Source organism: Cryptomeria japonica, chromosome 9 (assembly GCF_030272615.1).
Source record: "Cryptomeria japonica chromosome 9, Sugi_1.0, whole genome shotgun sequence".
In the NCBI taxonomy this organism is placed as follows: Eukaryota; Viridiplantae; Streptophyta; class Pinopsida; order Cupressales; family Cupressaceae; genus Cryptomeria; species Cryptomeria japonica.
The window spans coordinates 737,727,955-737,749,768 of NC_081413.1; positions in this window are offsets into that span (position 1 = coordinate 737,727,955).

Genomic DNA, 21,814 nt, shown 5'->3' on the forward strand with positions numbered 1-21,814 from the left:
TTGGTTTGTAGCCCGAAGCAGTCAGGGGGGCTTGGTTTAAGGAAGTCTATTCCTTTTGGGGAGGCTCTGGTGGCTAAATTGTATTGGAGGTGGTGTGTGGAGAAGGATCGGGGCTGGGCCAAGATTTTGGCCAACAAATACATGCAGAGGCTCCCGATGGAGGAAACCCCTAGATATCTGCTTGAGGGAAAGGGCTCTTCGATATGGTATACTCTCAAGAGGGGGGATTCTCTCATTAAGGCATGACTCTTTTGGATTTACAGGAGGGGGGAAGAGGTCCTTTTTTGGAACGATTCTTGGGATGGCTACCCTCCCATTCTTGATCAGTTCCCTAACCTTGGGAATCTGTGCCAGAGGTTTTTGGAGGCTAGATGGTCAAGGGTGAGTGACTTCAAGGCTATTTATAGGTGTGGACATATGGAGTTGGAAAGGTGGAAGTCTCCTGATGAGTGGCCGGTTGCTGGGATGGAGGAAGAGTGTGCGGAGCTGCAGGGCATTTTGGTGAGTAGACACTGTAGCTCCCTCAAGGGTAGGGATGGGCTGGCTTGGTCTCCCAATCCTAAGGGCATGTTTACGGTGGCTAGTGGATACCGAGAATTGTTGTACCGAAGACTTGAGGGAAGAGAGGTGAACTGGTGGAACCAGGTGTGGAGTAATGTGTCTTGGCCAAAGTGTAATTGCTTTGCTTGGACTTTGGCTTTGAATAGATGTCTAACCTGGGACAATATCCGTAAACGGGGATTTATGGGGCCCTCTATCTATGTTTTGTGTGGTAATGGGGAGGAAGATACCTCACACCTATTCTTTAGATGTCCCTTCTCTTGGCTTATTTGGCATTATTGGTGGGGGGTGTGGAAGCATCCTTGTATCCACGCGGATTCTCTGGTGGAGTTCTAGAGCAGTTTGGGAAGACCTCCTATCTTATCCTCCTTCCTTCAGACTATCTGGTATATTGGGCCCATCTTCATTCTGTGGCAAATATGGCTCAAGAGGAACAAGAGAATATTTTGTGAGGTCAGATTGTTAGTTCAACAAGTTTGGAATATAATCATTGCAATGATTCGAGAGACGGTGGAAGCGAAATGTGAGGTCAATTTTCCTTTGGGTAGGGATGAGACTGATATTGTGAGTAGGCTTGGTCTGTAGGAGTTGTCTCCGGCCTCAGCTTGTGTCAGGAGAGGTAGATGGGCCATGAAGAAGGTGCAAAGGATGGGAAGGTGGATACCCCCTCAGGATGAGTTTATCAAGATTAACACTGATGGCTCATCTAGGGGTAACCTAGGCCCTACTGGAGTTGGTGGTGTTGGCAGGAATAGCATGGGGGAGGTTGTTTCCCTCTTTTCGGTGCATAAAGGGGGGCAGTCTAATAACTTTATGGAGGGATTGGCAATTCTCTTTGCCCTTGAACGTGCTTGGGAATTAGGTCGAAGGAAGGTGATTTGTGAATTGGACTCACAAATTGTTGTTAACTTGTTGATGGAGCAGAACATGAGCGGGATTCAGTGGCAGTTGGCAGGGATTGTTCAACAGATTCTCCAAATTAGTTCTTTAATGGAATAGGTCTCTTTCATCCACATCCCTCGAGAATGGAATAGAGTTGCTAATTGTTTGGCCAAGTGGGCCTCAGAACATGGTAGTGATTGGAAAGTTGAAGGTTGGGAGCATCTCTCTGGAGATTACTGTTAGGACTTGCAGAAGATTTTTACAGAGGACATGGTTGGGTATGAAGTTGGATGATCTGGGGATGGTTTGGTGGTTCTTTCTTGTAGCTTTGGGGCTCTAGGTCTCTATGTAATTCTTGTCTCTGATTTTCAAATAAAGTTTTTACCCCTTTTATTAAAAAAAATAGTATATATTTATAATATTGCTAAACAAAGATTTATAACACATTGTGTACCATGGAAGAAAGGAAACACTTTTTTTCTATTATGTCAATGAAATGAAATTATAACATTTAGTTTAAAAGATGCTACAACCACATGGGCTTTCTCATTACAATAATCTACGAGTTAGAGCCACAATTTGCACTACTGGAACTATCCTCTATAACCCTCATTTATCTTCTTTATATTGGGAAGTTTAACCACCCTAAAATATTTTGGAAAGTGTAACTCCCCCTTTTGAGTCTGACCACTTTTGTATCCCATTTCCTTATTTTAGAATATTCCAAGAATATACCCAAAATGGGTTTTGGCGTTCATTGGAATATTTTGATAATTTTTATTTTTTCTCCTAAAGTATCATAACTTCCGAAGGCTATATCTATTAATCTCGGAACCTGATTGGATCCCATTTTTTATTAAATTGAATATCTTGAAGAGATCTACACCATGCTTTCCCTAGACCAAGAGCTGATATGACTTTCATTGAGGTCAAATTTGATCATTTAAAGGTCCAAAATTCAAGTTGAATATTTTTATAATATTTTTGAACATTGAAACATTAATATCTCCCAAACGATATGTTATCTTAAGATGATTCTTTTTCCACTAATTAAAATTTCCCATTTTGGTTCTTTAGGTAATTTTTAAAGTCCTTACATGCACAAATGCAAAATTACTATTAATAATAGCAAACCTACCAAAAAATAGTAACCTTATTGAAAATAACCCTTATTCAAAATTTTAACAATAATTTTGGGTGATGCAATATTGCTTTTACACCCTGGAGGCTCCTACATCAGACACCCGGGGTAATTTGAGAAGTGACCTTGTCACATCTCAAGTGTTTTGAGGAAAACCAAAACGTCAACCTCTACCTTGTATAGCCCTGATGAATCTTCAACTAGTCTTCATTTCCATTCAACTAGGTACTCTTCATATTGACTATTCCTTGTGCTTCTACCCACATGACTATTCAAGATCTCTTACATCTCCCCCTTATCTAAAGTACAAGCTAGAATATTCTGTTGTTCTTCTACTATTTCATCTTCAATACTTCATAATACTTTATCAAATTTGAAATATTAAAATAGGTGAAATGTTAAGTCCATCGAGCAACTCTACCGTGTAAGCATTTCTTGAATCACACTTCTTTGACATTCAACATGGCCCAAATTTCTTCATCTTCAACTTATTAAATGTTCCCATTACGAACCTCTCTTTTCTCAAATGAACCATGACTTCCAATGCAAAATTCCTTAAATCTCATTTTCTTATCTGCCTTAGCCTTGTATTGAATATTCACCTTATTAATATGCCTTCTCACTTCTTCCTACAAATTCTTTAGGTGCTCTACAAAGTCTTCAACTTTGTTATTTTTTTTTCCTTCGTCCATCTTCATTAAATCTAAAGCATTCTTAAGACTAATTCCATATACAATCTAGAATGGTGACTTATCTGTGCTCCTATTGATAGGATTATTATATGCAAACTCTGTCTGTGATAAAATCAAATCCCATCCCTTGGGTTTATCTCCTACTAAGCATCTCAATAGGTTACCCAAACTCATATACCACATCGGTCTACCCATCAATCTATGGATGGTCCATTGAGTTGAATTTCAAATTTGTCTTCAACCTTTTCCACAATTTCCTCTAAAAGTACCCAACAAACTTGTTGTCTCAATCTAAAACTATACTCTTTGGTAGACCATGTAGTCTCACCACCTCTCTAAAAAATAACTTAGCCACATGAAAAACATTATTCATCTTCTTACAAGGAATAAAATGTGCCTTCTTCAAGAATATATCCACCACCACAAACATGGAATCATGTCCTTTATGAGTCCTTAATAAACCAAGAACAAAATCCATACTAATATCCTCCCATGGGATCTTTAGTATGAGTAATGGCAGATATAGCCCTACACTATGCCTAATTACATTTTCCATCTGACATACTCTACATCCATGCACAAAATCCTTAACATCTTGTTGCAATTGTGGCCAACAATAATGCTCACTGGAAAGAGCAATGGTCCCGAACAAAGTGTCTAGCTAACCCTCCACTATGCTTCTCCTTAATTAAGTTCTCCCTCATGGAACTCTTTGGAATGTACAACTAGCTTCCTCTAAATGGAATCACATTTTGGATTATTAAATCCAACCACCTTGTCTTATCTATGGTAATAGCATCCATGCAAGCTTTTCAAGCCTCTCCAAAATCAGGATCCTCTGTATAAAAACTCTTGAGTTCATGGAACCCAACAAATTTGATCTACATCTATGTCAACAAATTTTTCCCTCTACCCAAGGCATTTACAACTTCGTTTAACTTTCCACTCCCGTGCTTCAAAACAAATATGTAAATCTACAAAAACTCACCCAATTTTAAATCTCTTTGATTCAAATTTCCTCTTGATGATCAGTAAATAAAACAAGCTCTTTTGGAAAAAGATAATGTCTCTACTTCTTGAATGCCTAAACTATAGCATAAAACTCCCGATCATGAAAAAAATATTTTCTCTTGGCATCATTCAACTTTTCACTATAATAAGCATTGGGTTCACCTTCTTGACTCAAAACAACTCCAATGCTTGCCACTAGCATCATAAATACCCAAAATAGGCTGCTTTGTAACTTTTCTTTTTAGCTAAAAAAAAACAACTCTTTGTTTCTCTTGTACTCCACTTAAATTTGTTTATATTCCCTCTCATTATTTCGATTAGGAGTATACAAATACTATTGTAATTCCTAATAAACTTTCTATAAAATCTAGGCAAACCATGAAAATATTTCATGTCGGTAGCACTCCTTGGAGTAGGCCATTCAAGGATAGCCTTTAGTTTATCTAGGTTCAATTTAAGACCATCTACTGAGACAATGAATCCCAGGTACTCCAACTCATTCTTCACAAAATTGCACTTCTCCAGGTTAATCAATAACCTTTCTTCTTTTTTTTCTTCTCAAAGACCTTATGAATATGCATTATATGCTCCTCCAATGTTTAACTAAAAATCAAAATATCATTCAAGTAAACTATAACAAATGTACCCAAAAACTCTTTTGATACCTTGTTCATGAGCCGCATGAATGTGCACAGTGCATTGATTATCCCAAAAGGCATGACTAACCACTCATACAAGTCTGCCTTTAGTTTGAAGGTTATTTTCCATTCATCTCCTTCTTTAATTCAAATTTGGTGATATCCATCTTCAGATCTATCTTTGTGAAGTACTCAAATCCACTCAAACAATCTATAATGTCACCCATCCTCAACAAGTAAAATCCATAATTTATAGTAATCTTATTGATAACTCAGGAGTCTAATCACATCCTCCATTCTCCATTTTTCTTCAATGCTAGTATTGTAGTTACCACACATGGACTCAAACTCTCTTGAATCAACCCTTTATGCAATAACTCTTGCACTTGTATGTTCAACTCTTCACTCTTAGTTGGGGTGATTCTATGGGCTATCTCATTTGGCAAACTAGATCCAAGGATCAAGTCCATTTGATGACTAATTTTTCTTGTTGGTGGTAATTTGTCAAGTACATTATCAGATACAATATCCTAAAACTCATCCAACAAATCTACAACTTCCACACGTATATCTTCTACTTCTTCTTTATTAGCTTTAGGAATTAAAGAAAAACTTAGATGCTTGTACTTCATGCCATCTAGGAATTTCCCTCCATCAACTAAACATACTCTTGCATTACTACATACATTTGCTTCTATCTCCTTCAATGACACTAGTTCGTGTCAAACTCCATCCTTCGTCAAAGACTAGGTAGTTGTGTACACGTCATGTACTACAAGATGACCATACTATCATGGTCTCCCTAACAACATATGAGAAAAATCCATAGGCATAGTTAAATAATACCTCATAATGATAGTTTTCAATCTTGAACTTTACCAGACATTGTTCATTGACCAAAGTCTTATGGTCCTTCTGCAATCAAACAATTCAATAGGGAGTCGGGTGCCTTCTTCTTTCTAACTTCAATTTACTAACTGTTTCCTCTATAACAAGGTTATCAGTACTACCACCATCTATAATAACATTGCAAACTTTACCATTGCACTAACATCTTGTGTGAAACAAATTCTTCATTTGGGTTAGTTCTTTCTTATCATTCAACAAGGCTCTTCTAGTAACAAGGACCTCTCCTCTCTTTGCATTTTCAGAATGTGAAGACTCAACATCTTCATCTACATGGACAACTCGTGCATTATCCTTAGGTCTTCTATTTGTCCTACCTTGATTTTGGGGGCACTCATAGGCTCTATGTCCTTCTCTACACTGAAAACATGTACCACAAAAGCCTCCTCTTGACAATCCTTATCCTCTTCCTCTTCCTTTTTGATCTCCATTATTTTGATCATGAGGACAATAGGACTTATTTCCCTTAAAATTTTGATCGCTACTAGATTCTTCATTCTTCTTCAGGTCTTCATTTAGGCCTCCATAAGACTGTCCACCATGACCTCTTCCATTTATCTTCATCTCAAACCTTCTATTTAGCTTCTTTTCCACCTTCAAAGAGAATTGATATGCATCTTCAGTGGTATACATTCCTACCAAAATCAACTCTTCTCGAATACTCGGCTTCAACCCATTTATGTAATGAAAAATTTCTTCTTGTCGACCTCCAAATGGCTTGTTCTAATCAAGAATCAATAGAACTCTTTTGTATACGCTTTGACAGATTTTCCCGCTTTCTTCAACCCTTGTATCTTTTTCAACAAATCAAGCTCATAGTCAATTAGATTGAATTGTCTCTTCAATTTGTCCATCATCCAATCCCATCTGGTTATTTTCTATTTTCCTCTTCTATTTCTCTCTAACTAAAGTTCTTTCCACCAAATACTCGCATGTTCCTTTTAGCTTGGTCTTCACAAACTTGACCCTTTCAGGGTTACCCACTTCTTCATACTCAAAATATTCTTCCATATCATTGATCTGGTCAATCAACTCTTTTGGATAAAGATTTTTAGAATATGTGGAAACTTCAATCTTTAGTCTTTTTTCAATCTTGGAAATGGCCCCTAAAAACCTAGCCTCATTAGGATCTCTAGCTACTTCTTGTTCTCCTTTGAACTAATATGTTTCTTCAAATTAATCCACACTTTGATCCCTTTCCCTAATACCAAATCCTCTACACAACTCCTCTTGTAGGGCTTTCAAATTTGTCTCAACAAGGTTCTAAAAGCCTCTTCTATCACACCAATATTTCTTCCACCAAGGTTCCTTCTTGGAGGCATTTTGCTCACTTTTATCACAAATCCACAACCACAGTCCTAGTGTAAACTACCTCACATTCGACAATTTGTTTACACACTTGGGATCTTCTACTTTGATGCCACTTGATGAAGAATACTTCCCTTACAAACCCAAACACACAACAATCAATAGAGAAATGAAAATAAGAAACACTTTTGTTCTATTATCTCAATGAAATGAAATCACAATATTCAAAAAATAACATGCTACAACCACATGGGCTTTCTCATTACAATAATCTACAAGCCAAAACCACAATTTACTTTACTGGAATTGTCCTTTGTAACCCTTGTTTGTCTTCTTTATATTGGAAAGTTTAACTACCCTATAAGGTTTTGAAAAGTGTAACTCCCCCTTTTGAGTCAGAGCACTTTTGTATCCCATTTCCTCATATTGGAATATGCTAAGAATATACCCAAATTGAGTTTTGGCGATCACTGGAGTATTTTGAGAATTTTTATTTTTTTGCTAAAGTAGCACAATTTTTGAAGGCCATATATTTTGATCTGGGAACCTGATTGGGCCTCATTTTTTATTAAGATGAAGATCTTGAAGAGATCTACACCATGCTTTCCCCATATCAATAATTGATTAAACTTTCATCGAGCTCAAATTCGATCATTTTAGGGTCCAAAATTCAAGTTGAATATTTTTTATAAACTTTTTGAACATTTGAACCATTAATATCTCATGAACAATACATGATATTGAGTTTATTCTTTCTCCAGTTATTATATTTTCCCATTCTTCTTATTGGGGTTAGTTTTCGGGTCCATACATGCACAAATGCAAAATTACTAAACATAGCAATCCTACCCAAAAATATTAATATTGTCAAAAATAGCCTTTATTGAAAATTTAAACAATATTTTTGGGTGATGCAAGATTGTTTTTTCTCCCTAGATGCTCCTACATCAGATACCCAAGGTAATTTTAGAAGTGATCTTTGTTGGAAATTTGGAGGAATTGATTATGTGTTGCATTGATATTTTGTCATTGATGGCAACACCGGCTGTGTTGGTTCTTTATCAGTTTCTGGTTGGTTTCGGTAGAGTGGTTGGATTATGATATTGATTCGGTATGCTCTGGTATGCTTTGGTTGGTGGAATTGATTTGGATTTGTCATTCATGCTATTCAGATGCACATCACAATCAGTTGGTTTAGGATTTGATGACTCAGATACTATCATTTGTTCTAGTAAGCCTTTCGGTCATCGGTAAGGGTTTTACTGACAGAGCTTTGTTGAAGATCTTTTGATGCACATGATAAGTGGTGTTGGTGCAGCTTCTAGATGGATTTCGGGATGTTGTTGGTTATATTGTTTGTGTTCCTATTGATCGGTGGTGTTGGATTTGGGTCTGGACCTAATGCTATCTTATTCGGCTAGGTTATGGATTGGTTTATGTAATGTGTTGGTGGATGATCCTGATGCATTACCGGTTGGGTTTATTGATTGGATTATGTTGTTTAGGTCTTAGGCCAAATTGGTTGATCATTGGATTGTGGGTTTATGTTGTGAATTTATTGTATTATCTTTTAGGTGGCCAACCTAATTGTTTAGGTCCTGGGTTGGTATATATATGATGTAATATCTCTTTGTAGATCATGGGATTATGGTTATGGGATGGTTATGTGATTATCTGTGTACGAATAATGTTGTAATCATATGCAAGAGTTTTGGTCCATCAAAGATTATCGAATTGGGTTGATAAGAGAGGTTTAAGACCTCTGCTACTGAGCTTAACCGAAACTATACTCAGGCATAGGAGATGTTATCTTTGCAATTCTCTCTTCTTTTTGGATTGTAGTCTGGATTTATTTTGTAGTTAGTGAGGTTCCTTTTGTGATGAGTAGTGCGCTCTAGTTTGTTGGCCTTCCTACATGTGTAGGCACCTCATTTTGTAATCACATACTTACTGCAGAAGTATTATCTGACCGTGGGTAGGCTTCCCATCGTAGTTTTTCCCTTTACCATGTTTTCCACCTACAAATCTTGGTGACATGTGTTCTAGATGGATGATAACTATTCTGTAATTTATGTTTATGCTTAATTTCTATATCAGTTATTTCGGTATTTGGTTTATTTATTCTGGTATTTGGTTTATGTGTTTCGATAATAAGGATTTGAATGCTTAAAGTTTTGTAATCCATTGATTACTGATTCACCCCCCCCTGTTAGTTGTCCTCTTGTCATTTGAGTTGTTTAACAATTGGTATCAAAGCTTGGTCCTCTCTGTAGAAGCTTAACCGCTTGAGGAAGATCCTATGGCATCTAACTGTTCAAGTTCATCAAATACGTTTGTAGTTGTTTTCCGGAGAGAAATTCCTAGGCTTGATGGAACAAATTCTAGGATAGGGAAGATTCAGATGGAGACTTATCTGAGATGTATTGGAAAGGAAATTTGGGAGATCACTGAGAAAGGAGTAACACCTTTTAATCTGGCATCTGGTAATCCTCTTTTGACAGTCCTGGATAAGGAGCTTGAGAATGATTGTAGAGCTAGAGAAGCCCTTTTGTGTGCACTTTCTGATCAACAAATAATGGGACCAACTGACAAATCAACTACAAAGGCTATATGGGACAAATTGGAGACTCTGAATGAAGGTGACCCTACTATTAAAATTGCTAAACTTGATGGTTACCGATTGAGGTATGAGAACCTGAAGATGGAAGAAGATGAAAGGATTATTGCTTTTATGGAGAGAGTTAATAAGATTGTTATGCGAATTCAATGTTGTGGTGGATCTCTGAGTGAAGATGAAATAGTTTCTAAAGTACTGAGAGCTTTTCCACCGACTTATAAGATGAAGGCTACTGTAATTAATTAGTTGATAACTATGGAAAAAACCTCTGTTAATATGGATACCTTGGTTGGGAAGTTATCTGCTTTTGAACTTGAGGAATTTGGACCTTCTAGAGCTGTAAAATCTGAACCTGCTTTTCATGCATCATCATCTACCGACAAGAGTGATTGGAAAGCTTTATATGTGAAAGAACTAGAGGATATGAAGCAATAAGATGAAGAGTTTGAGCAACGTGAAGCCTTATTTTCTAGAAGAGTACCTAAAGGACCAACAAGAAGTAAGTATGAAGGAAAATCACCTTTTAAATGCTTTGCATGTAATAAGATAGGTCAATTTGCATCTAGATGTCCTAAAAGGAATTCAAGATTTGAAGAAAGAGATAGATGATATTTTAGGCCTAACCATGATTATTAGAACAAGCATAAGTACAAGAGGAACAAAGAAAAATCATGTTACTTTGCTGATGAGGAAGGTGTGATTGATTCTAATGATGAACCGACACAAGATTCTGCTATTGGATCCGACAATGGAAAGGAATGAGTATTTTTTGGCTATCAAGGAAGATGATCCGGTACCTGAAGAGAAGGCCCTTGCTGCAAAAATTAAAGACAAGGATGAATGGGTAACTAACAGTGGATGTTCACATCATATGACTTGAGATAAAAGGAAGTCTTATCTTTGCAAGAATTTGATGGTGGTCTGGTTAAATTTGGAGATGACAAAGCATGCATGATTAAGGGAAGATGAACAATATCATTAGATGGTAAACATAACACTGATAATATTTATTGTGTTTAAGGTTTAAGGCATAATATTTTGAGTGTAGGACAGTTGGTGGATAAGGGATTTCAATTACAGTTCAAGGATGTAAAATGCAAGATTATCAACAAATCTGGATTGGAGATTGCAACCGGTACACAGACTAAAGGTAAAATCTTTCATTTGAACTCTAGTGAGAAGACATGTTTGATTGTGCAAATTGATGAGAGTTGGCTATGACATAATATGTTGTGTCATGTGAATTTTGATTGCATTATGAAGATCAATTTTACTAAGGCAATTAGAGATATACCTAAGATTGTAAAGCCCTATAATCCGATATGTAAGGAATGTCAAATGGGAAAGCAAGTCAGAACTTCTTTTAAGAGTATACAAGACAAATTTAATGATGTTCTTGATCTTATTCATACTGATTTGTGTGGTCCTGCTAGAATCAAAAAATTTCAGGGTGATAGATATTTCATGCTAATCATTGATGACTATTCAAGAATGATGTGGGTTACTTTTCTAAGGGAGAAGTCTAAAGCATTTGAAAAGTTTAAAATCTTTAAAGATAAAGTTGAGATAGAGACAAGATTGAAGATTAAATCCTTAAGGCTAGATCAAGGTGGAGAATTCACATCCAATGAATTTAACAGCTATTGTAAGAAGAACAAGATAAGGAGACAGTTGTTTGCACCCCAAACACCTCAGCATAATGGAGTTGTGGAAAGGAAGAACAAAACTATCTTGGATGCAACTAGAACTATGATGATGGAAGCTAATTTGCCTCATGTCTATTGGAGAGAAGTTGTAAGCACAACAATATACACATTCAACAGAGTTTATATCAAAGGAGATACTGCTAAGACACCTTATGAGTTATGGTTTGGTCATACACTGACAGTTAAGTATTTCAGAATCTTTGGTAGTAAATGCTATATCAAAAGAGATGATTCCATTGGAAAGTTTGATCCTAGATGTGATGAAGGAATATTTCTTGGTTATTCTAATGAAACCAAAGCATATATATGTTACAACAAAAGATTGCAGAGAATTATGGAGAGCACTAATGTCAAGGTGGATGAGCATAACATAAGTCAAATCAAAACTTATGAGAGAGAACCGGCAGTGAAAATGATCATAACTAAACCACTAGCACCTACATCGGAATTTTTTTTTTGAACCAGTTACTCCGACAGTATCAGAAAATTCAACAGTAACTGAAGATTAGGACAGAGGAACAAAAAATTAGAAGACTCCTAGGTATGTAAGGTTGAATCATTCAGAAGATCAGATCATTGGAGACAAGAACAAAGGAGTGATGACAAGAAGGTTGGCAGTTGATGAGGTATGTTTAATTTATCAAGTTGAACCAGTATTAGTAATTGAAGCTTGTAAAGTTGAATGTTGGATGAAAGTTATGGAAGAAGAATTAGATCAGATAGAAAAGAATAACACATGGACTTTAGTTCCCCAACCTAAAAACAAGAATGCTATTGGAACTAAATGGGTTTTTAGGAATAAATTGAATGAAGATGGACAAGTTGTGAGGAATAAAGCTAGATTGGTTTGTAAAGGATATTCTTAGAAGGAATTGATTATGATGAAACCTTTGCATCGTTAGCTAGGATTGAAGATGTGAGATTATTTCTTACTTATGCCTCACATAAGAACTACAAGGTTTATTAGATGGATGTTAAGTGTGCATTTCTGAATGGAGATCTTGAAGAGGAAGTTGATTTTGAGCAACTTGATGGATTTTCACTTTCAGATGACAAAAACATGGTTTACATGTTAAGGAAATATTTATATGGATTGAAACAAGCCCCTAGAACTTGGTATGCAAGACTAGATAAATATGTTTTGAATCTTGGTTTCACTAAAGGTAATCCTAATAGTAATTTATATTATAAGATCATTGATGATGACATATTGACTATTGAAGTTTGTGTTGATGATATCATTTTTGGAGGTGAAGATAAGTTATGTATGGAATTCTTTGACAGTATGAAGAATGAATTTGAGATGTCTATGATTGGGGAGATGAATTTTTTCTTAGGTTTGCAGATCACTCAAACTAATAAAGGTATTTTCATATGTCAAACTAAGTATGCTAGGGAGTTGTTGAAGAAATTTGGGATGAAAAATTCTAAACCGGTTGGTACTCTGATGGTTACAAGTGAGAAATTGACAAAGAAAGATGCATTTGCACTGGTAAATCCTACAAGGTACAAGTCTATGATTGGAGGTTTGTTATATCTGACTCAAACTAGACTGGATATAATGAATGCAATTTGTATTGTATCAAGATATCAGAGTGATCCTAGAGAAAATCATGAGAGTGCGGTGAAAAGGATTTTTCAGGTATTTGCAGGGAACAACTGGATATGGTTTGTGGTATCCTAAAAAATGATGACTTTACATTATGTGCATATACAGATGCAGATTGGGTTGCAAATGTTGATGACCAGAAGAGCACATCCGGTGGAACTTTCTTTCTTGGAAAGAAACTTGTTTCATGGATCAGCAAAAAATAGTCATGTACCTCTTTATCTACTATTGAAGCTGAGTATATTGCTACTACTACTAACTGTACACAAGTTCTATGAAGGATATAAAGGTGGATTGTAATGAACCAATAGTCATTCACTGTGATAACTCTACTGCTATTGATATATCAAAGAATCCGGTATTTCACTCTAAGACAAAGCACATATCTATTAAGTATAACTTTTTGAAGGAGAAGGTGGAAGCAAATGAAGTCAGACTAGTTTATGTGAACACTAAAGAGCAGATTGCAAACATCTTCACTAAACCTTTTCCTAAATAATCATTTGAGTACTTCAGAGACAGATTAGGGCTTTATGCCCCTCCAATAGAGACCTGAGTGATGTTGATTGGCATCAGTCCAGCATGCACTATCAGAGCTATTACCGATTCCAGATTGATGTGGTTGTGCTACTACTCAGGGGGAGTAGTTAGCTGTAAGAATCAAAAGATTTATGATTTTTCTTTGATATTTATGTCATATCTTTGGCATTGATGTCAAAGGGGGAGAGTTATTCTTGTGAAAAACATAAGGGAGAGATATATTCATTGGGGGAGTTTGGTTCAGAGCTTCATTGCTATATCATTTTGTGGGAGATTTTTGGTTGTCTTCCATAGGGGGAGACTTGTTTGGCATTTCTTGGCACTTGGATGTTTTTCACATCTAGCGTTTCTATCAATGCCAAAGGGGAAGATTGTTGGCAATTTGAAGGAATTGATTATGTGTTGCCTTGATGTTATGTCATTGATGGCAACACTGACTGTTTTGGTTGTTTATCGGTTTCCTGTTGGTTCCGGTAGAGAAGTTGGATTATGATAATGATCCAGTATACTTTAGTTTGTGGAATTGATTTGGATCTTTCATTCATGCTATTCAGATGCATATCACAATCAGTTGGTTCAAAATTTAATGACTTTGATATTATCATTTGTTCTAGTTAGTCTTTTGGTCATCGGTAAGGGTTTTATCGACAGAGATTTGTTGAATATCTTTTGATGCACATAATAAGTGGTGTTGGTGCGGGTTCTAGATGACTTTTGGGATGTTGTTGGTTATCTTGTTTGTGATCCTGTTGATTGGTGGTGTTGGATTTGGGTCCAAACCTAATGCTATATTATTCAGCTAGGTTATGGACCGGTTTATGTAACGTGTTGGTGGATGATCCCGATGCATTACCGGTTGGGTTTATTGATTGGATTATGTTGTTTCTATCTTAGGCCGACTTGGTTGATCATTGGATTGCAGGTTTTTATTGTGAATTTATTGTATTATCTTTTAGGTGGCTAACCTAATTGTTTAGGTCCCGGTTTGGTATATATATGATGTAAGATCTCTTTGTAGATCATGGGATTATGGTTATGGGATGGTTATGCGATTATCTGTGTGCGAATAATTCTATAATCATATGTAGGAGTTTTGGTCAATCACAGGTGATCAAATTGGGTTGGTAAGAGAGGTTTAAGACCTCTTGTACTGAGCTTAACTGGAATTGTACTCAGACATAGGAGATGTTATCTTTGCAGTTCTCTCTTATTTCTGGATTGTAGTATGGATTTATTTTGTAGTTAGTGAGGCTCCTTTTGTGATGAGTAGTGCACTCTAGGCTATTGGCCTTCATGCATGTGTAGGCCCCTCATTGTGTAATTACATACTTACTGAAGAAGTATTATCTGACTGTGGGTAGGCTTCCCACCATGGTTTTTACCTTTACCATGTTTTCCACATACAAATATTGGTGTCATGTGTTTAGGATGGATGATAACTATTATGTGATTTATGTTTATGCTTAATTGCTATATCAGTTATTCTGGTATTTGGTTTATATGTTCCAGTAATAAGGATTTGAATGCTTAAAGTTTTTTAATCCGTTGACAACTGATTCACACCCCCCCTCTCAGTTTTCTTCTGGTTATTTGAGTTGTCTAACAATCTTGTCACATCTCATGTGTTTTGAGGAAAACCAAGATGATCAACCTCTGCCTTGCATAACCATGATGAATCTTCAATAGATCTTCCTTTTCATTTTACTAGGTATTCTTCATCTTGACTAATCCTTCTTCTTGTACCCACATGACTATCCAAGATGTCTTCTATCTCCCCCTTATCTATAGTAGGGGTTGGAATATTCCACCTTCTTCTATTTCATCTTCAATACTTCCTTCATAATACTCTGTCAAATTTGAAATATTAAAAATAAGTAAAATTCTAAGTCCATTAGGTAGCTCTACTTGATAAGTATTTCCTATCATGCTTCTTTAGAATTATGCATGGCCAAAATTTTTTCATCGTCAAATAATTATATTTTCCTATTGGGAACCTCTCTTTTCTCAAATGCACCATGACTTAACCTCCAATATGAAATTCCTAAAATCTCCTTTTGTTTATTTGCCTTAACCTTGTACTGAATATTCATCTTATTAATATGCCTTCTCACTTCTTCATGCAATTTTTTCAAGTGCTTTGCAAAGTCTTTAGCTTCAACACTACTCTTTTCTCCTTTATCTATCTTCCTTAATTCTAAAGCATTCCTATGACTACTTCCATATACAATCTAGAATGGTGACTTACCAGTGCTCCTATTGAAATAATTATTGTATGCAAACTTTGCCTATGGTAAAATCAAATCCCATCCCTGGGGTTTATCTCTTACTAAGTGTTATGCCTTGCATATCTGCCCCATCATTTTTCTTTGGAATGAAATTTTGGGTCCCCCTTTGCCTGGCTTTTGTTTTATTTCTTTTTGCTTTCTCTCGTGTTTTACTTTGGGAACCTCAGAACCTCGAAACTTTGAAGTTCTTAGGTTCTCTTTTTGTTGTTTTGTCTTTGCTTCGGAACCCTGGAGTTCCGAAGCATTCTTTGTGCCTTTGTTTTTTTCTGTCAAGATCTCAGAACTCTGAAACCCTGAAGTCCCAGAGTCTTGTTTGCGTTGTTTTGTTGAAGGTCCTCAAACTCTGAAACCCCGAAGTTCAAAAGCCTTCTTTTCTTTTTTATGTGGAAGCCTCAGAATTCCAAAATTCTAGAATCCCGAGTTCTTTGTGTTTTGTCATGTCTTTGTTTGAGTTTTGGGATTTTGAAACCCTGAACTCCAGGACTTGTCTTGTGTTTCACCTCAAAACTTTGAAACCTCAGAGTCTTGAAGCATTTTTTGTGTGGGCCTCAGAACCCCAAAACCCAGAGTTCTGAGCTTCCCTTTGTTGTGTCTTGGGATCCTGGAATCCCAGAATCGCGAGGTTGTGTTTAGTGAGGTTGTACAAACACTGAATGGGGGGTATAAATAAGGCCAGATGGGTGATTTTCATTCGTTTGTGCACTCCTCCGTTGTGAAATTTGAGCTCTCCCTCCGCATGTTTCACTTCCTCATTCATTTGTGTTTTCCACATTGCCACCTTTCCAGGTTGGTTCGTTTGCTTCATTTTCTTGTCTTTTCGTGTCTTTTAGGTTAGGTTAGATTAAATTTTGCATGCTTTTCAATAAATTGGCCGATCTTATCTTCTTTGTACGAAACCCTAAGTTTCAACATTTTGGCATTTTGAAACCCCATAATTCTGAAATGCCTAAGTTCTACCCCATTCAACACCCCAGAACCCTAGAACCCTAAAGTTCCAAAGTGCTCTTTCGACAGAGTTTTATCTACCTCAGTATTTTGGAACTTCGAAATCCCAAAACCGTTGCACTTTTTGAGACTGCCTTACCTCGTCTCAGAACCCCAGAACCCTGAAGTTCCAAAGTCTCTTTCGAGAGAAGTTTACCAATTTCAGGATCTTGAAACCTCAGAGTTTGTTTTGAGACTGTCTTACCCTACCTTGGAATCCCAGAACTTTGGAGTTCTGAAACTAATATTTGGAGTGTTTTACTTACCTCGAAACCCTAGAGTTCTGAAATTTGCCTTTTGAGGTCTTTTCCAAACTTGAAACCCTGGAGTTCCAAAATTAGTTGTTTTGCCCTTTCCTCAACTTGGGACCTCGGAACCCCGAAATCCTGAAATTAGTTGTTTTGAAGAGTTTTATGCCCCAGAACCCCAGAGTTCAGAATAATGTAATGATTTGATAATATGAAGTAATAGCTAATTATTGAACTTTTCTTGGAGGATAAAGCATATTGATGGACCCATCTACAAGAAAGAAGAGGACAATGGAAGAAGAAAAGCTTGACAAGAAGCCAATAACAATGAAGTATCAGTATCAAGGAAAGACTCTCACCTTGAAGCTAGAAGAGGAAGTTCAGTGGGTGAACGATACTGAGATCAACCATATAGAGATTGAGGACATCAAAACCCAACTGACACTTGCACTTCATACAATAGAAGCCCCATACAAAAGGATCAAGAGGTCAGGCTTGTTCGAGGAAACTATCTTTCCTCAAGCCATGCATTCACCTGAACTTATAATGACTATTACTAAATACTTCTAGCCTGACACAAGGCAATGTGTTGATGCAGTTGAGAATGTAATTGGAGACTTGTCCCTTGACATGATAGGGATGACTTTTGGGATACCAATAAGGGAAGAGGTTCTGGTGACAACTGAAGAGCAATCCACTTCCATATTTGTGAAGAATGCTTCTAATTACAAAAGACATATTAATGAAGCATGGCTCGAGGAACCAAGAAAGATAGAGCTAAAGGCTACAAACATTCTGAGATCCAATTTTTAGGAGCCTCAAAGAGACCTCATCATCATGTTGAGCAAAGCCTTTGGAAAGCCAAATTGCAAACATTTTCATACATGGATGTTCCATTACATGACCATAGTTTTGATAGGCAAAGAATACTTTGATTAGCCATAGATTATTTCAGACAACATCCATAGTCAGATGATCACAATCCTTCAAAAGAAGAATTTCTTCATGACTTCTTACTTTATATGGGTGGTTGCTCATACTGATAAGTTTCCAAGACTAAAGACTGAAGGGAAATTAGGAGAAGAACCTAGACAAAAAATAGTATGAGAGTATTACACTCAATTACCTATCTCTCAAACAAAGTTACATTTCAAAAGATTAAATGACACATTTATTTATGCTGTAATAATAAAACTAACAAGAGACGTAGGATACACACTAACCCCAAAAGAAATGCAAATGATTAAGGAATGGGGGTGTTGGTTCTTATAAAACCAATAATCAACATATCTACAGGTTAGCGAATTCATAGGAAATCCTTTTCTTTTACCAAGATTTTGTAGCAATAGAATAATTATTTTGGAATATGCTAGGCAATTGGTGGGCCTATAGGCATTGTTGACTTTGAAGCATAAGATGGGGATTACTTTACTAGTGTCTCTAGAACATTATACATGTCCTAATATATAGGAAGCCAAGGCGACATAACAAGTTCTCCAAGATTTGAGCTTAAAAAAAAAAATTACTCAAGGGACCTATATGACCCATATGGTAAGCTAAAACAAATGATATCTATTTCTTACAAGAGTCACATGCAAGTTTTAGAGGATTTTTGGGCTAACTTGCAGGACAAATTTGAGGTAAGAGAGAAGGGATATTATAGGTTGTTAGTGCCATAGATCAGGAAATTTTAAAATTGAAACAAATATCCATAAGGAGTTAAGGGACGATGGTGAACTTCTTGATACTACATTCAAGGAGAAGGGAATTGATCAAAGACCCCTTAATCCTATCAGATGGTCCAAACAAGAAGAATTGGATATTGAAATGGTTACAACAAAGGTTTTGGAAAGGATGAGACAATGGCTAAGTTTAAGGATCTGACCTAGTGTTACCAAGGAGAAGAAAAAGGGGAAGCTGCCAATAACCCTTAGACCAAAGTCCACAAAGAATATGTAAGGAGAGAAAGGTCTGATTCAAGAAAGAATACTTCCACTAATCTGGAGGAAGCAGTAGTGCCGATTGACAACTGGGAGTTGAAGAGGCAGTTGGATACCAAAATGAAAGAGTCCCAATTTTTGAAAACTATTGCCGAACATGGGATCACTACAAGGTTACAAGTAATCCCATAGGCTTCAGTCACCCCCATTGTCCCTACCATAGGTATTGTTCCAGGAGAGGGTGCCTCTCAAGAGGAAACTACTAAAACACAACCTCCTCTTACTTCTTCAACACAACAGGCTACACCTCCTCCTGTGCCAACCCAAGAATGGTTTATCATTCGTAATGTTAAAACAAATTCCAATGAAGTTGATGAACCAATTGTGGTTGTAGCAAATAAGAGGAAAGTTGAAAAGAAACGAAAAGAATCACAGGAAGAGCCTACTACATCCCAATCACAAAAACAACTGAAAGTTATAGGAGAGCCAACCGTACAGGTGCAATCAACAAAAATTCATGTACAGGTTATGGGAGAAGAGGAACATTATGATGAACAAGATGAATGAATGGTCCTTAATCCTCAAGACCAAGAAATATTGCTTCAACAACTAGGAGGATATGATCAAGGGCAAGAAACTGAAACTAAAAGACCGTTTGAAGAATAAGTTTCTAAGAAGTTGGAGGAGATAGAAAGACAATACCAACCCGATCCCGACCAGGTCCTACAAGCTAATCTTGCTAAATAGGTTGCTCAAATCCAAAAAAGGCCACTCACTCCTCTAGAACAAAAGAAGCACCAAGAAGAAGAGTAGGAACATAATGTAGAAGCCCATAGGATCATTGCGGATGTAACAGTGTAGGGAGGGGAACAAGATGACTCTATACCGTAATGGTTAAATTTTACTGTCGAGAATAAATGAAAGGTCATCCTCCTCGATATAACTTTGTAGGAGGCAATTACTGAATTTCTAAGGAGAGTAAAGAGAGTGAGAACAATTCATCATCTCTCAAGGATGGATTCAGGAGATATAATTGTTGTTGTAGCAGCACCATTTCAGGATGCTGAAGGATCATCCCAAGCTACCCCTAGATATCAAGTGTCAAAGGTTAACTTGGGTAAACAAATTGAGTGGGGGAGATTGATACTCTAGTTGCCGCTACATCTACTATTCAGTCAAGGATGGAGAAGGAGTATAAAACTAAGGAAGAGGTTAAGGCACAATTGAGGCAGTATAAGCTATTGAATATGGAAATAGCTAAACCTCTTGATTCCATAACTGATGATACCTTACCATCCACTTCCTCACTCCTTCAAGGTGATATAAAATCATTGTATGTGATGAAGAAAGTAGCAACAACGGTTAGGACCCAGGCTCAAGATCAAAGGGATAAGGTTAAAATGTTCTTACAAGACACATTGAAGGTGTTTTCAAAATCTCATGATAATGAGAAATCTCTTGTTACCTATTCCAAGCAGTGGGAACAACATATCCTTCATCTCTCACAATTGCATAAAATTCTTAAGAAGATTCAAAGGTTGGGAGAAGAAACCATTAGAAGAGAAGACTTGCTAGGAGGAGAGAGTGTTGATAATTTGTAGTCATATATAGATATTGTGGATTTGAAAATGAAGATCATAGAGCATTGCCACACCAAGCTTCTTAAGGAACATCCTTCGTTTCTCAAAACACTTGAACAATATGAGAAGATATTGGTTCAATTGTTGGGGAAGTATGGTTATAACCTTAATCAAGGAGGAGTACTACATCAAGAGACCATACTTAGCCGATGGGATTTCTTTACGATTGACTATTTTGCAGCCACTGTGGAATTCACCGAAGAAACAATGAATAGATATATGTATGTGGTGTTTCAATGCTAGGGTGTAAAAGTAATAATGGATGATATGGTTAGTAGGTTAGAAAATGTAAAAGAGATTCTTAGAGTATCTAAATTTAGAATCCAATACATCGCTGACCCTCTTGCTGCTTCAATGGAATGCCTCCTCACTAACTACCAAAACTACAAGAAGAATAAAAAGCAAAATAGATAGTGGTGAAAAGAAATTACATGATAGAGCACTGTCACCGCCACCACTACCGAGTTGTCAACTGGAGTTTTATTTAATACTTACTTTTTTAGCACTCTTTTTGCATGATTCAAACTTCTTGTTACTGGAGCACCATTTTGAAAATGAACCTTGAGTGCCAGTTTAGTAGTACTTAATTGGAGTTCACAGGCAATGATTTGCATGTCGACTGCGACTCCTTGCTTTTTATAGTCCTAATTTGTAGGCATGCTGCCTTCCTAGAGTGGAGGGTAAAAATCTATAAACTATAGAATTTGGGCCATTTTGAGGGTCTGCGAATTGATGATTCAAGGCCATTTAGCTAGATAATTTAGTTTTATGCAATTTCTTTCTCATGAACTTTTGAAATACTGTTATTCATTCTACAAAAAGATTAATACGAAAGAAGCTTGTGGATTGCCTGATCTACAATACATGTTCTACGGGTTTCTATTCTTCGTAGTCTTGTATCTTCTTTAATTTGAATCGACAACTTGTTATTCCAAGCTTTATTGTTATATGGGTCATATTGCACATGTTAATAGTGTATGAGGATAAAATAGTAGAGTGATTATTTGATCTTGTGATTGCTATTTCCGTTTATATGTGGGTTGTATGACTTCGTATGTTTGCTAGAGCATCCCTTTGAATGTTGATTAAATATTATTGATAACACC